The following is a 14,470-nucleotide window of genomic DNA, read 5'->3' as shown; positions in this document are numbered from 1 at the left end:
TTAATTAATACGGCTGTTCTGAACATTAGAATAAACTGAATCTGTCTATAAGGAAGAAGAGGTGATTATTTGTGTTTAATTAATACGGCTGTTCTGAACATTAGAATAAACTGAATCTGTCTATAAGGAAGAAGAGGTGATTATTTGTGTTTAATTAATACGGCTGTTCTGAACATTAGAATAAACTGAATCTGTCTATAATGAAGAAGAGGTGATTATTTGTGTTTAATTAATACGGCTGTTCTGAACATTAGAATAAACTGAATCTGTCTACAAGGAAGAAGAGGTGATTATTTGTGTTTAATTAATACGGCTGTTCTGAACATTAGAATAAACTGAATCTGTCTACAAGGAAGAAGAGGTGATTATTTTTGTTTAATTAATACGGCTGTTCTGAACATTAGAATAAACTGAATCTGTCTACAAGGAAGAAGAGGTGATTATTTGTGTTTAATTAATACGGCTGTTCTGAACATTAGAATAAACTGAATCTGTCTACAAGGAAGAAGAGGTGATTATTTGTGTTTAATTAATACGGCTGTTCTGAACATTAGAATAAACTGAATCTGTCTATAATGAAGAAGAGGTGATTATCTGTGTTTAATTAATACAGCTGTTCTGAACATTAGAATAAACTGAATCTGTCTACAAGGAAGAAGAGGTGATTATCTGTGTTTAATTAATACAGCTGTTCTGAACATTAGAATAAACTGAATCTGTCTACAAGGAAGAAGAGGTGATTATCTGTGTTTAATTAATACGGCTGTTCTGAACATTAGAATAAACTGAATCTGTCTATAATGAAGAAGAGGTGATTATTTGTGTTTAATTAATACGGCTGTTCTGAACATTAGAATAAACTGAATCTGTCTATAAGAAAGAAGAGGTGATTATTTTTGTTTAATTAATACGGCTGTTCTGAACATTAGAATAAACTGAATCTGTCTATAAGAAAGAAGAGGTGATTATTTTTGTTTAATTAATACGGCTGTTCTGAACATTAGAATAAACTGAATCTGTCTATAATGAAGAAGAGGTGATTATCTGTGTTTAATTAATACGGCTGTTCTGAACATTAGAATAAACTGAATCTGTCTACAAGGAAGAAGAGGTGATTATTTGTCTACAATTTCATACTGTGAAGTTTGATTTTTTAATTCCTTTTTTTCGAAAATTTAACCTTGGAAAGCGAAAACATGTAGCTGATGGCACAAACTATTTTGCTTTAATTTTTACGGAAATGTGTGTGTGTTCGTTTCAGGTTGAGCAAACTGTACGTTTCAAACAATAGGTTTTCTACCTGTAAGGAACATATTGATGGTTTAACAGTGAATGAAGCTGACAATACATCTTACGACGAAAAGCTAACGAAATAGTTATCAATTAGATTTATAATGGCTCGGAGCAGCTATCAAATAGCGAAGGCTACAATTACGCCGAGATTTCTTGAGAATGAATCAACTATAGAGAAGAGGAAATATCAGTGTTGTTTTTAACGAGTTTGTTCTAGTCCTTCGCTTGCTCTCCTTCTGTGAAAGCTGTGTCGCTGTATACTTCTCCTGGACTACTTTCTGAAAGTTCGGACCTCATGCGAGAGTAGTACCTCACATGTTTCCTCATGAGGCCCGTGTCCTCGTCCTTCCTGGTCCCCTTGTACGAGTTCAGGAATCCCATCAGTCCAGTCGAGGCTAGGAAAAGTCAGAACGTAACCACCTATAAACCTTGGAGTGTTCTATTCAAAAAGACCCACCTATAAACCTTGTAGTGTTCTATTCAAGAAGACCCACCTATAAACCTTGTAGTGTTCTATTCAAGAAGACCCACCTATAAACCTTGGAGTGTTCTATTCAAGAAGACCCACCTATAAACCTTGGAGTGTTCTATTCAAGAAGACCCACCTATAAACCTTGTAGTGTTCTATTCAAGAAGACCCACCTATAAACCTTGGAGTGTTCTATTCAAGAAGACCCACCTATAAACCTTGTAGTGTTCTATTCAAGAAGACCCACCTATAAACCTTGTAGTGTTCTATTCAAGAAGACCCACCTATAAACCTTGGAGTGTTCTATTCAAGAAGACCCACCTATAAACTTTGTAGTGTTCTATTCAAGAAGACCCACCTATAAACCTTGGAGTGTTCTATTCAAGAAGACCCACCTATAAACCTTGGAGTGTTCTATTCAAGAAGACCCACCTATAAACCTTGGAGTGTTCTATTCAAGAAGACCCACCTATAAACCTTGGAGTGTTCTATTCAAGAAGACTTCGTCTACTTGTACCTGAATCGAAACTTCGTGGTTTTTGTCACTTGTGTGTGGTTTGCTTTACTTGTTGTTATGTCCGGCTTACATAAACCTCATATTAAAATATGCATACAAAGGTGATCTCTTCTTATTTAGTATACTCTCTAACGCAGAGTTTCTTAATATTTACATAATAAGTATTAGATTCATTTTACACTTATCTGATGAATTCCGGTAGTAGGACAGACCTTGATTATTGAGCTAACAATAAGGTGTTTTCTTGCGGTGAACGTCATGACACATGTGCAATATCAAATAACACTTTTCACATCATCTACGATCTCTCTACATGAATATATTAATAACTAATCCTTTCAGCTGCTAAACTATAATGTTACTATTTAACATTTAGACGGCTTTAACATGTTCAGAAATTAAAGTTACTTTGTGTGATGTGATCCCCAGTAATCACGTTACGTTAAACTCTACAGTTACTGGCGGGTTCATAGTCCCCAGTAATCACGTGATGTTGAAATCTAGAGTTACTGGCGGGGTCCATATCCCTTCCGTAATCACGTCATGTTGAATCCTGCAGTTACTGGTGGAGCCCATACCCCCTCAGTAATCACGTGATGTTGAGCTCTCGGAATTATTGGTGGAGCCCATACCCCCTCAGTAATCATGTGATGTTGAGCTCTCGGAATTACTGGTGGAGCCCATACCCCTCAGTAATCACGTGATGTTGAGCTCTCGGAATTATTGGTGGAGCCCATACCCCCTCAGTAATCACGTGATGTTGAGCTCTCGGAATTACTGGTGGAGCCCATAACCCCTCAGTAATCACGTGATGTTGAACTCTTGGAATTACTGGTGGGGTTCCTGTCCCTCGATTTCTTAAGAGTATTTTTCTAAGTTTTTTATGATCCAAATTAACTGTTATCCGTTGTGTTAATAAGTGAATCACAGATGGAGTCTCTCTAGTGCTTTACATATAAAATATATGATCTGACTAGAGTTGTCGGATATTTCTTTATACTCAATACCTTACACATACTCAATACGAGAACCTCACCAGCACTTAACACTATAAAAAACAAGTTGATATGAAGGTTTAAACAAGTCGGTAATTTGAGAGGGTTGTATATGCGTGAAAATGAAACCTGACATATTTATGGTTAAGATCAAGCATAGTACCTGAGTAGCGAATGATGCTGTGACCGGCCAACCACAACGCTGCATACACTATTAGCGAGAGAAAACACAATACCAATCCTGTTACAACGAAGCTGATAGGGCCTGCTCTGTCAAACTCCTGAGAAAAATAAATAAATATATATATATATATCAATAAGTATCATTATATTAACTCTTCATAACTACAATACTAGAAGTAAACAAATAATTATTTTATTTCTTATTTGAACGAAAGCACTTTTCGATTTTTTAAAATTAAATTCACGTGCAGAAATAATTTTTTGGAACAACGTAATATATTAATACTCTTTCTCGATAGAGGGCACTACACTAGCTGTGACTATCCTGAAGAAGTGTTATGTATTTCAATAAAAATGTTGCTATCTAAATATTTCATAAAACACTCTGACAACTGTTTATGTTTTGTAAGTATTTCCTAGACCTTGAGGTACAAAACTGCACCGTAAACCTAAAAATACAATTTTATAAATCCTTTAAAAATTTGGAACTGTTTCTACAACATTAACATTTTCACACGTTAAAATACTGATCTTGAAGTAAACTGTTGGCAAAATAATGGCTAACATAACTTCATATTTTATTTTCGAAATATGCGTCTTAAATAAATGTATATATAAGTTAGAATTAATTCTTTGCTCACCACGTATATTGAAACATGGTTTTTAGCATAAAAAGTTCCCAGACGTAGTGCTGAGTCAATGGAATAGGGTATTTTAAACAGATATCTAGTAATTTAATGTGAAATAAAAGTTTTATTTATTGCTATGATAACTTCATATCATTACTTGAAACTAATATTAAATACACATAATCAGAAATACATATTTTAATTTCGAATAAATACACTTCCACACTGGACATTATGAAAAGTTAATTTTCTGTAATTTAAGGTAATGGTCTGACTATCCTTTCCGAGTTGTACAGAATAACATAAAATACTTAAATCGTATCTAATGTTTGATAAGTGTGTGTTGTCTTCTAACAATGTTGTACAATGTAACATAAAATACTTGAATCGAATCTAATGTTTGATAAGTGTGTGTTGTCTTCTAACAATGTTGTACAATGTAACATAAAATACTTGAATCGTATCTAATGTTTGATAAGTGTGTGATGTCTTCTAACAATGTTGTACAATGTAACATAAAATACTTGAATCGTATCAAATGTTTAATAACTGTGTGATGTCTTCTAACAATGTTGTACAATGTAACATAAAATACTTGAATCGTATCTAATGTTTGATAAGTGTGTGATGTCTTCTAACAATGTTGTACAATGTAACATAAAATACTTGAATCGTAAATAATGTTTGATAAGTGTGTGATGTCTTCTAACAATGTTGTACAGTGTAACGTAAAATACTTGAATCGTATCTAATGTTTAATAACTGTGTGATATCTTCTAACAATGTTGTACAATGTAACATAAAATACTTGAATCGTATCTAATGTTTGATAAGTGTGTGATGTCTTCTAACAATGTTGTACAGTGTAACGTAAAATACTTGAATCGTATCTAATGTTTGATAAGTGTGTGATGTCTTCTAACAATGTTGTACAATGTGACATAAAATACTTGAATCGTATCTAATGTTTGATAAGTGTGTGATGCCTTCTAACAATGTTGTACAATGTAACATAAAATACTTGAATCGTATCTAATGTTTGATAAGTGTGTGATGCCTTCTAACAATGTTGTACAATGTAACATAAAATACTTGAATCGTATCTAATGTTTAATAACTGTGTGATGTCTTCTAACAATGTTGTACAGTGTAACATAAAATACTTGAATCGTATCTAATGTTTAATAACTGTGTGATGTCTTCTGACAATGTTGTACAGTGTAACATAAAATACTTGAATCGTATCTTATGTTTGATAAGTGTGTGATGCCTTCTAACAATGTTGTACAATGTAACATAAAATACTTGAATCGTATCTAATGTTTAATAACTGTGTGATGTCTTCTAACAATGTTGTACAGTGTAACATAAAATACTTGAATCGTATCTAATGTTTGATGTGTGTGTGATGTCTTCTAACAATGTTGTACAGTGTAACGTAAAATACTTGAATCGTATCTAATGTTTGATAAGTGTGTGATGCCTTCTAACAATGTTGTACAATGTAACATAAAATACTTGAATCGTATCTAATGTTTAATAACTGTGTGATGTCTTCTAACAATGTTGTACAGTGTAACGTAAAATACTTCAATCGTATCTAATGTTTGATAAGTGTGTGATGCCTTCTAACAATGTTGTACAATGTAACATAAAATACTTGAATTGTATCTAATGTTTAATAACTGTGTGATGTCTTCTAACAATGTTGTACAATGTAACATAAAATACTTGAATCGTATCTAATGTTTAATAACTGTGTGATGTCTTCTAACAATGTTGTACAGTGTAACGTAAAATACTTCAATCGTATCTAATGTTTGATAAGTGTGTGATGCCTTCTAACAATGTTGTACAATGTAACATAAAATACTTGAATCGTATCTAATGTTTGATAAGTGTGTGATGTCTTCTAACAATGTTGTACAGTGTAACATAAAATATTTGAATCGTATCTAATGTTTGATAAGTGTGTGATGTCTTCTAACAATGTTGTACAGTGTAACATAAAATACTTGAATCGTATCTAATGTTTAATAACTGTGTGTTGTCTTCTAACAATGTTGTACAATGTAACATAAAATACTTGAATCGTATCTAATGTTTGATAAGTGTGTGATGTATTCTAACAATGTTGTACAATGTAACATAAAATACTTGAATCGTATCTAATGTTTGATAAGTGTGTGATGTCTTCTAACAATGTTGTACAGTGTAACATAAAATACTTGAATCGTATCTAATGTTTGATAAGTGTGTGATGTCTTCTAACAATGTTGTACAGTGTAACGTAAAATACTTGAATCGTATCTAATGTTTGATAAGTGTGTGATGTCTTCTAACAATGTTGTAGTGTAACATAAAATACTTGAATCGTATCTAATGTTTAATAACTGTCTGATGTCTTCTAACAATGTTGTACAGTGTAACATAAAATACTTGAATCGTATCTAATGTTTAATAACTGTGTGATGTCTTCTAACAATGTTGTACAGTGTAACGTAAAATACTTGAATCGTATCTAATGTTTGATAAGTGTGTGATGCCTACTAACAATGTTGTACAGTGTAACGTAAAATACTTGAATCGTATCTAATGTTTGATAAGTGTGTGATGCCTTCTAACAATGTTGTACAATGTAACATAAAATACTTGAATCGTATCTAATGTTTAATAACTGTGTGATGTCTTCTAACAACGTCTATTTCAAAGAGCGGTAAAGTATATCCACAATTGTGATCTATGACGTCACAAGTCTTGTAAGTTTTTTATCACTAAAAAGTGAGTAGAAATCGTTAAATCACTATTTTTGGCCTAAGACTCTGAATCAACACAGAAGTTCTACTTTACTACTATATATGCTGTGTTTCATACTATGAATCAGGACTGAAGTTCTACTTTATTACTATATATGCTGTGTTTCATACTATGAATCAGGACTGAAGTTCTACTTTACTACTATATATGCTGTGTTTCATACTATGAATCAAAACTGAAGTTCTACTTTACTACTATATACGCTGTGTTTCATACTATGAATCAGGACTGAAGTTCTACTTTATTACTATATATGCTGTGTTTCATACTATGAATCAGGACTGAAGTTCTACTTTACTACTATATATGCTGTGTTTCATACTATGAATAAACACAGAAGTTCTACTTTACTACTATATATGCTGTGTTTCATACTATGAAAAAACACAGAAGTTCTACATTACTACTATATATGCTGTGTTTCATACTATGAATCAACACAGAAGTTCTATTGACTACTATATATGCTGTGTTTCATACTATGAATCAAGACTGAAGTTCTACTTTACTACTATATATGCTGTGTTTCATACTATGAATCAGAACTGAAGTTCTACTTTACTACTATATATGCTGTGTTTCATACTATGAATCAGGACTGAAGTTCTACTTTATTACTATATATGCTGTGTTTCATACTATGAATCAGGACTGAAGTTCTACTTTATTACTATATATGCTGTGTTTCATACTATGAATCACGACTGAAGTTCTACTTTACTACTATATATGCTGTGTTTCATACTATGAATCAGGACTGAAGTTCTACTTTACTACCATATATGCTGTGTTTCATACTATGAATCAAAACTGAAGTTCTACTTTACTACTATATATGCTGTGTTTCATACTATGAATCAGGACTGAAGTTCTACTTTACTACCATATATGCTGTGTTTCATACTATGAATCAAAACTGAAGTTCTACTTTACTACTATATATGCTGTGTTTCATACTATGAATAAACACAGAAGTTCTACTTTACTACTATATATGCTGTGTTTCATACTATGAATCAGGACTGAAGTTCTACTTTACTACTATATATGCTGTGTTTCATACTATGAATCAACACAGAAGTTCTACTTTACTACATTATATGCTGTGTTTCATACTATGAATCAACACAGAAGTTCTACTTTACTACTATATATGCTGTGTTTCATACTATGAATAAGGACTGAAGTTCTACTTTATTACTATATATGCTGTGTTTCATACTATGAATCAGGACTGAAGTTCTAGTTTACTACTATATATGCTGTGTTTCATACTATGAATCAGGACTGAAGTTCTACTTTATTACTATATATGCTGTGTTTCATACTATGAATCAGGACTGAAGTTCTACTTTACTACTATATATGCTGTGTTTCATACTATGAATCAACACAGAAGTTCTATTGACTACTATATATGCTGTGTTTCATACTATGAATCACGACTGAAGTTCTACTTTACTACTATATACGCTGTGTTTCATACTATGAATCAGGACTGAAGTTCTAGTTTACTACTATATATGCTGTGTTTCATACTATGAATAAACACAGAAGTTCTACTTTACTACTATATATGCTGTGTTTCATACTATGAATCAGGACTGAAGTTCTACTTTATTACTATATATGCTGTGTTTCATACTATGAATCAGGACTGAAGTTCTACTTTACTACTATATATGCTGTGTTTCATACTATGAATCAACACAGAAGTTCTACTTTACTACTATATATGCTGTGTTTCATACTGTGAATCAACACAGAAGTTCTATTGACTACTATATATGATGTGTTTCATACTATGAATCAGGACTGAAGTTCAACTTTATTACTATATATGCTGTGTTTCATACTATGAATCAGGACTGAAGTTCTACTTTACTACTATATATGCTGTGTTTCATACTATGAATCAACACAGAAGTTCTACTTTACTACTATATATGCTGTGTTTCATACTGTGAATCAACACAGAAGTTCTATTGACTACTATATATGATGTGTTTCATACTATGAATCAACACAGAAGTTCTACTTTACTACTATATATGCTGTGTTTCATACTATGAATCAGGACTGAAGTTCTACTTTACTACTATATATGCTGTGTTTCATACTATGAAAAACACAGAAGTTCTACATTACTACTATATATGCTGTGTTTCATACTATGAATCAACACAGAAGTTCTATTGACTACTATATATGCTGTGTTTCATACTATGAATCAAGACTGAAGTTCTACTTTACTACTATATATGCTGTGTTTCATACTATGAATCAGGACTGAAGTTCTACTTTACTACTATATATGCTGTGTTTCATACTATGAAAAAACACAGAAGTTCTACATTACTACTATATATGCTGTGTTTCATACTATGAATCAACACAGAAGTTCTATTGACTACTATATATGCTGTGTTTCATACTATGAATCAAGACTGAAGTTCTACTTTACTACTATATATGCTGTGTTTCATACTATGAATCAAAACTGAAGTTCTACTTTACTACTATATATGCTGTGTTTCATACTATGAATCAGGACTGAAGTTCTACTTTATTACTATATATGCTGTGTTTCATACTATGAATAAACACAGAAGTTTTACTTTTCTACTATATATGCTGTGTTTCATACTATGAATCAGAACTGAAGTTCTACTTTATTACTATATATGCTGTGTTTCATACTATGAATCAGGACTGAAGTTCTACTTTACTACTATATATCCTGTGTTTCATACTATGAATAAACACAGAAGTTCTACTTTACTACTATATATGCTGTGTTTCATACTGTGAATCAGGACTGAAGTTCTACTTTACTACTATATATGCTGTGTTTCATACTATAAATCAGGACTGAAATTCTACTTTACTACTATATATGCTGTGTTTCATACTATGAATCAGGACTGAAGTTCTACTTTACTACTATATATGCTGTGTTTCAAACTATAAATCAGGACTGAAATTCTACTTTACTACTATATATGCTGTGTTTCATACTATGAATCAGGACTGGAGTTCTACTTTACTACTATATATGCTGTGTTTCATACTATGAATCACGACTGAAGTTCTACTTTACTACTATATATGCTGTGTTTCATACATGTTTCATACTATGAATCAGGACTGAAGTTCTACTTTACTACTATATATGCTGTGTTTCATACTATGAATAAACACAGAAGTTCTACTTTACTACTATATATGCTGTGTTTCATACTATGAAAAACACAGAAGTTCTACATTACTACTATATATGCTGTGTTTCATACTATGAATCAACACAGAAGTTCTATTGACTACTATATATGCTGTGTTTCATACTATGAATCAAGACTGAAGTTCTACTTTACTACTATATATGCTGTGTTTCATACTATGAATCAGAACTGAAGTTCTACTTTACTACTATATATGCTGTGTTTCATACTATGAATCAGGACTGAAGTTCTACTTTATTACTATATATGCTGTGTTTCATACTATGAATCAGGACTGAAGTTCTACTTTATTACTATATATGCTGTGTTTCATACTATGAATCACGACTGAAGTTCTACTTTACTACTATATATGCTGTGTTTCATACTATGAATCAGGACTGAAGTTCTACTTTACTACCATATATGCTGTGTTTCATACTATGAATCAAAACTGAAGTTCTACTTTACTACTATATATGCTGTGTTTCATACTATGAATCAGGACTGAAGTTCTACTTTACTACCATATATGCTGTGTTTCATACTATGAATCAAAACTGAAGTTCTACTTTACTACTATATATGCTGTGTTTCATACTATGAATAAACACAGAAGTTCTACTTTACTACTATATATGCTGTGTTTCATACTATGAATCAGGACTGAAGTTCTACTTTACTACTATATATGCTGTGTTTCATACTATGAATCAACACAGAAGTTCTACTTTACTACATTATATGCTGTGTTTCATACTATGAATCAACACAGAAGTTCTACTTTACTACTATATATGCTGTGTTTCATACTATGAATAAGGACTGAAGTTCTACTTTATTACTATATATGCTGTGTTTCATACTATGAATCAGGACTGAAGTTCTAGTTTACTACTATATATGCTGTGTTTCATACTATGAATAAACACAGAAGTTCTACTTTACTACTATATATGCTGTGTTTCATACTATGAATCAGGACTGAAGTTCTACTTTATTACTATATATGCTGTGTTTCATACTATGAATCAGGACTGAAGTTCTACTTTATTACTATGTATGCTGTGTTTCATACTATGAATCAGGACTGAAGTTCTACTTTACTACTATATATGCTGTGTTTCATACTATGAATCAACACAGAAGTTCTATTGACTACTATATATGCTGTGTTTCATACTATGAATCACGACTGAAGTTCTACTTTACTACTATATATGCTGTGTTTCATACTATGAATCAGGACTGAAGTTCTAGTTTACTACTATATATGCTGTGTTTCATACTATGAATAAACACAGAAGTTCTACTTTACTACTATATATGCTGTGTTTCATACTATGAATCAGGACTGAAGTTCTACTTTATTACTATATATGCTGTGTTTCATACTATGAATCAGGACTGAAGTTCTACTTTACTACTATATATGCTGTGTTTCATACTATGAATCAACACAGAAGTTCTACTTTACTACTATATATGCTGTGTTTCATACTGTGAATCAACACAGAAGTTCTATTGTCTACTATATATGATGTGTTTCATACTATGAATCAGGACTGAAGTTCAACTTTATTACTATATATGCTGTGTTTCATACTATGAATCAGGACTGAAGTTCTACTTTACTACTATATATGCTGTGTTTCATACTATGAATCAACACAGAAGTTCTACTTTACTACTATATATGCTGTGTTTCATACTGTGAATCAACACAGAAGTTCTATTGACTACTATATATGATGTGTTTCATACTATGAATCAACACAGAAGTTCTACTTTACTACTATATATGCTGTGTTTCATACTATGAATCAGGACTGAAGTTCTACTTTACTACTATATATGCTGTGTTTCATACTATGAAAAAACACAGAAGTTCTACATTACTACTATATATGCTGTGTTTCATACTATGAATCAACACAGAAGTTCTATTGACTACTATATATGCTGTGTTTCATACTATGAATCAAGACTGAAGTTCTACTTTACTACTATATATGCTGTGTTTCATACTATGAATCAGGACTGAAGTTCTACTTTACTACTATATATGCTGTGTTTCATACTATGAAAAACACAGAAGTTCTACATTACTACTATATATGCTGTGTTTCATACTATGAATCAACACAGAAGTTCTATTGACTACTATATATGCTGTGTTTCATACTATGAATCAAGACTGAAGTTCTACTTTACTACTATATATGCTGTGTTTCATACTATGAATCAAAACTGAAGTTCTACTTTACTACTATATATGCTGTGTTTCATACTATGAATCAGGACTGAAGTTCTACTTTATTACTATATATGCTGTGTTTCATACTATGAATAAACACAGAAGTTTTACTTTTCTACTATATATGCTGTGTTTCATACTATGAATCAGAACTGAAGTTCTACTTTATTACTATATATGCTGTGTTTCATACTATGAATCAGGACTGAAGTTCTACTTTACTACTATATATCCTGTGTTTCATACTATGAATAAACACAGAAGTTCTACTTTACTACTATATATGCTGTGTTTCATACTGTGAATCAGGACTGAAGTTCTACTTTACTACTATATATGCTGTGTTTCATACTATAAATCAGGACTGAAATTCTACTTTACTACTATATATGCTGTGTTTCATACTATGAATCAGGACTGAAGTTCTACTTTACTACTATATATGCTGTGTTTCAAACTATAAATCAGGACTGAAATTCTACTTTACTACTATATATGCTGTGTTTCATACTATGAATCAGGACTGGAGTTCTACTTTACTACTATATATGCTGTGTTTCATACTATGAATCACGACTGAAGTTCTACTTTACTACTATATATGCTGTGTTTCATACATGTTTCATACTATGAATCAGGACTGAAGTTCTACTTTATTACTATATATGCTGTGTTTCATACTATGAATCAGGACTGAAGTTCTACTTTACTAATATATATGCTGTGTTTCATACTATGAATAAACACAGAAGTTCTACTTTACTATTATATATGCTGTGTTTCATACTATGAATCAACACAGAAGTTCTACTTTACTACTATATATGTTGTGTTTCATACTATGAATCAGGACTGAAGTTCTACTTTACTACTATATATGCTGTGTTTCATACTATGAATCAGGACTGAAGTTCTACTTTACTACTTTATATGCTGTGTTTCATACTATGAATCAGGACTGAACTTTACTACTATATATGCTGTGTTTCATACTATGAATCAGGACTGAAGTTCTACTTTACTACTATATATGCTGTGTTTCATACTATGAATAAACACAGAAGTTCTACTTTACTACTATATATGCTGTGTTTCATACTATGAATCAGGACTGAAGTTCTACTTTACTACTATATATGCTGTGTTTCATACTATGAATCAGGACTGAAGTTCTACTTTACTACTATATATGCTGTGTTTCATACTATGAATCAGGACTGAAGTTCTACTTTACTACTATATATGCTGTGTTTCATACTATGAATCAGGACTGAAGTTCTACTTTATTACTATATATGCTGTGTTTCATACTATGAATCAGGACTGAAGTTCTACTTTACTACTATATATGCTGTGTTTCATACTATGAATAAACACAGAAGTTCTACTTTACTACTATATATGCTGTGTTTCATACTATGAATCAGAACTGAAGTTCTACTTTACTACTATATATGCTGTGTTTCATACTATGAATCAGAACTGAAGTTCTACTTTACTACTATATATGCTGTGTTTCATACTATGAATCAGGACTGAAGTTCTACTTTACTACTATATATGCTGTGTTTCATACTATGAATCAACACAGAAGTTCTACTTTACTACTATATATGCTGTGTTTCATACCATAAATCAAGACTGAAGTTCTACTTTACTAATATATATGCTGTGTTTCATACTATGAATAAACACAGAAGTTCTACTTTACTAATATATATGCTGTGTTTCATACTAGGAATCAGGACTAAAGTTCTACTTTACTACTATATATTCTGTGTTTCATACTATGAATCATGACTGAAGTTCTACTTTACTACTATATATGCTGTGTTTCATACTATGAATAAACACAGAAGTTCTACTTTACTACTATATATGCTCTGTTTCATACTATGAATCAGGACTGAAGTTTTACTTTACTAATATATATGCTGTGTTTCATACTATGAATAAACACAGAAGTTCTACTTTACTACTATATATGCTGTGTTTCATACTATGAATCAACACAGAAGTTCTACTTTACTACTATATATGCTGTGTTTCATACTATGAATCAACACGGAAGTTCTACTTTACTACTATA

The 14,470-nt window shown here is 31.4% G+C and overlaps 1 pseudogene across 1 annotated transcript in view; it reads right to left on the bottom strand.

The window, feature by feature from the left end:
• Positions 1-967: 967 nt before the first annotated feature.
• LOC143258083 (major facilitator superfamily domain-containing protein 4A-like) overlaps positions 968-14,470 on the bottom strand; it is a 42,098-nt pseudogene continuing 28,595 nt past the window's right edge. The window contains exons 9-10 of the transcript XR_013032135.1: positions 3,438-3,555; positions 968-1,688 (exon numbers count right to left, since the gene is read on the bottom strand). The product of XR_013032135.1 is annotated as a major facilitator superfamily domain-containing protein 4A-like (transcript). The remainder of the gene's footprint in view (positions 1,689-3,437; positions 3,556-14,470) is intronic.

The sequence above is a fragment of the Tachypleus tridentatus genome, chromosome 7 (assembly GCF_004210375.1).
Source record: "Tachypleus tridentatus isolate NWPU-2018 chromosome 7, ASM421037v1, whole genome shotgun sequence".
NCBI lineage: Eukaryota > Metazoa > Arthropoda > Merostomata > Xiphosura > Limulidae > Tachypleus > Tachypleus tridentatus.
This window is presented reverse-complemented; position numbering and strand designations above follow the sequence as displayed.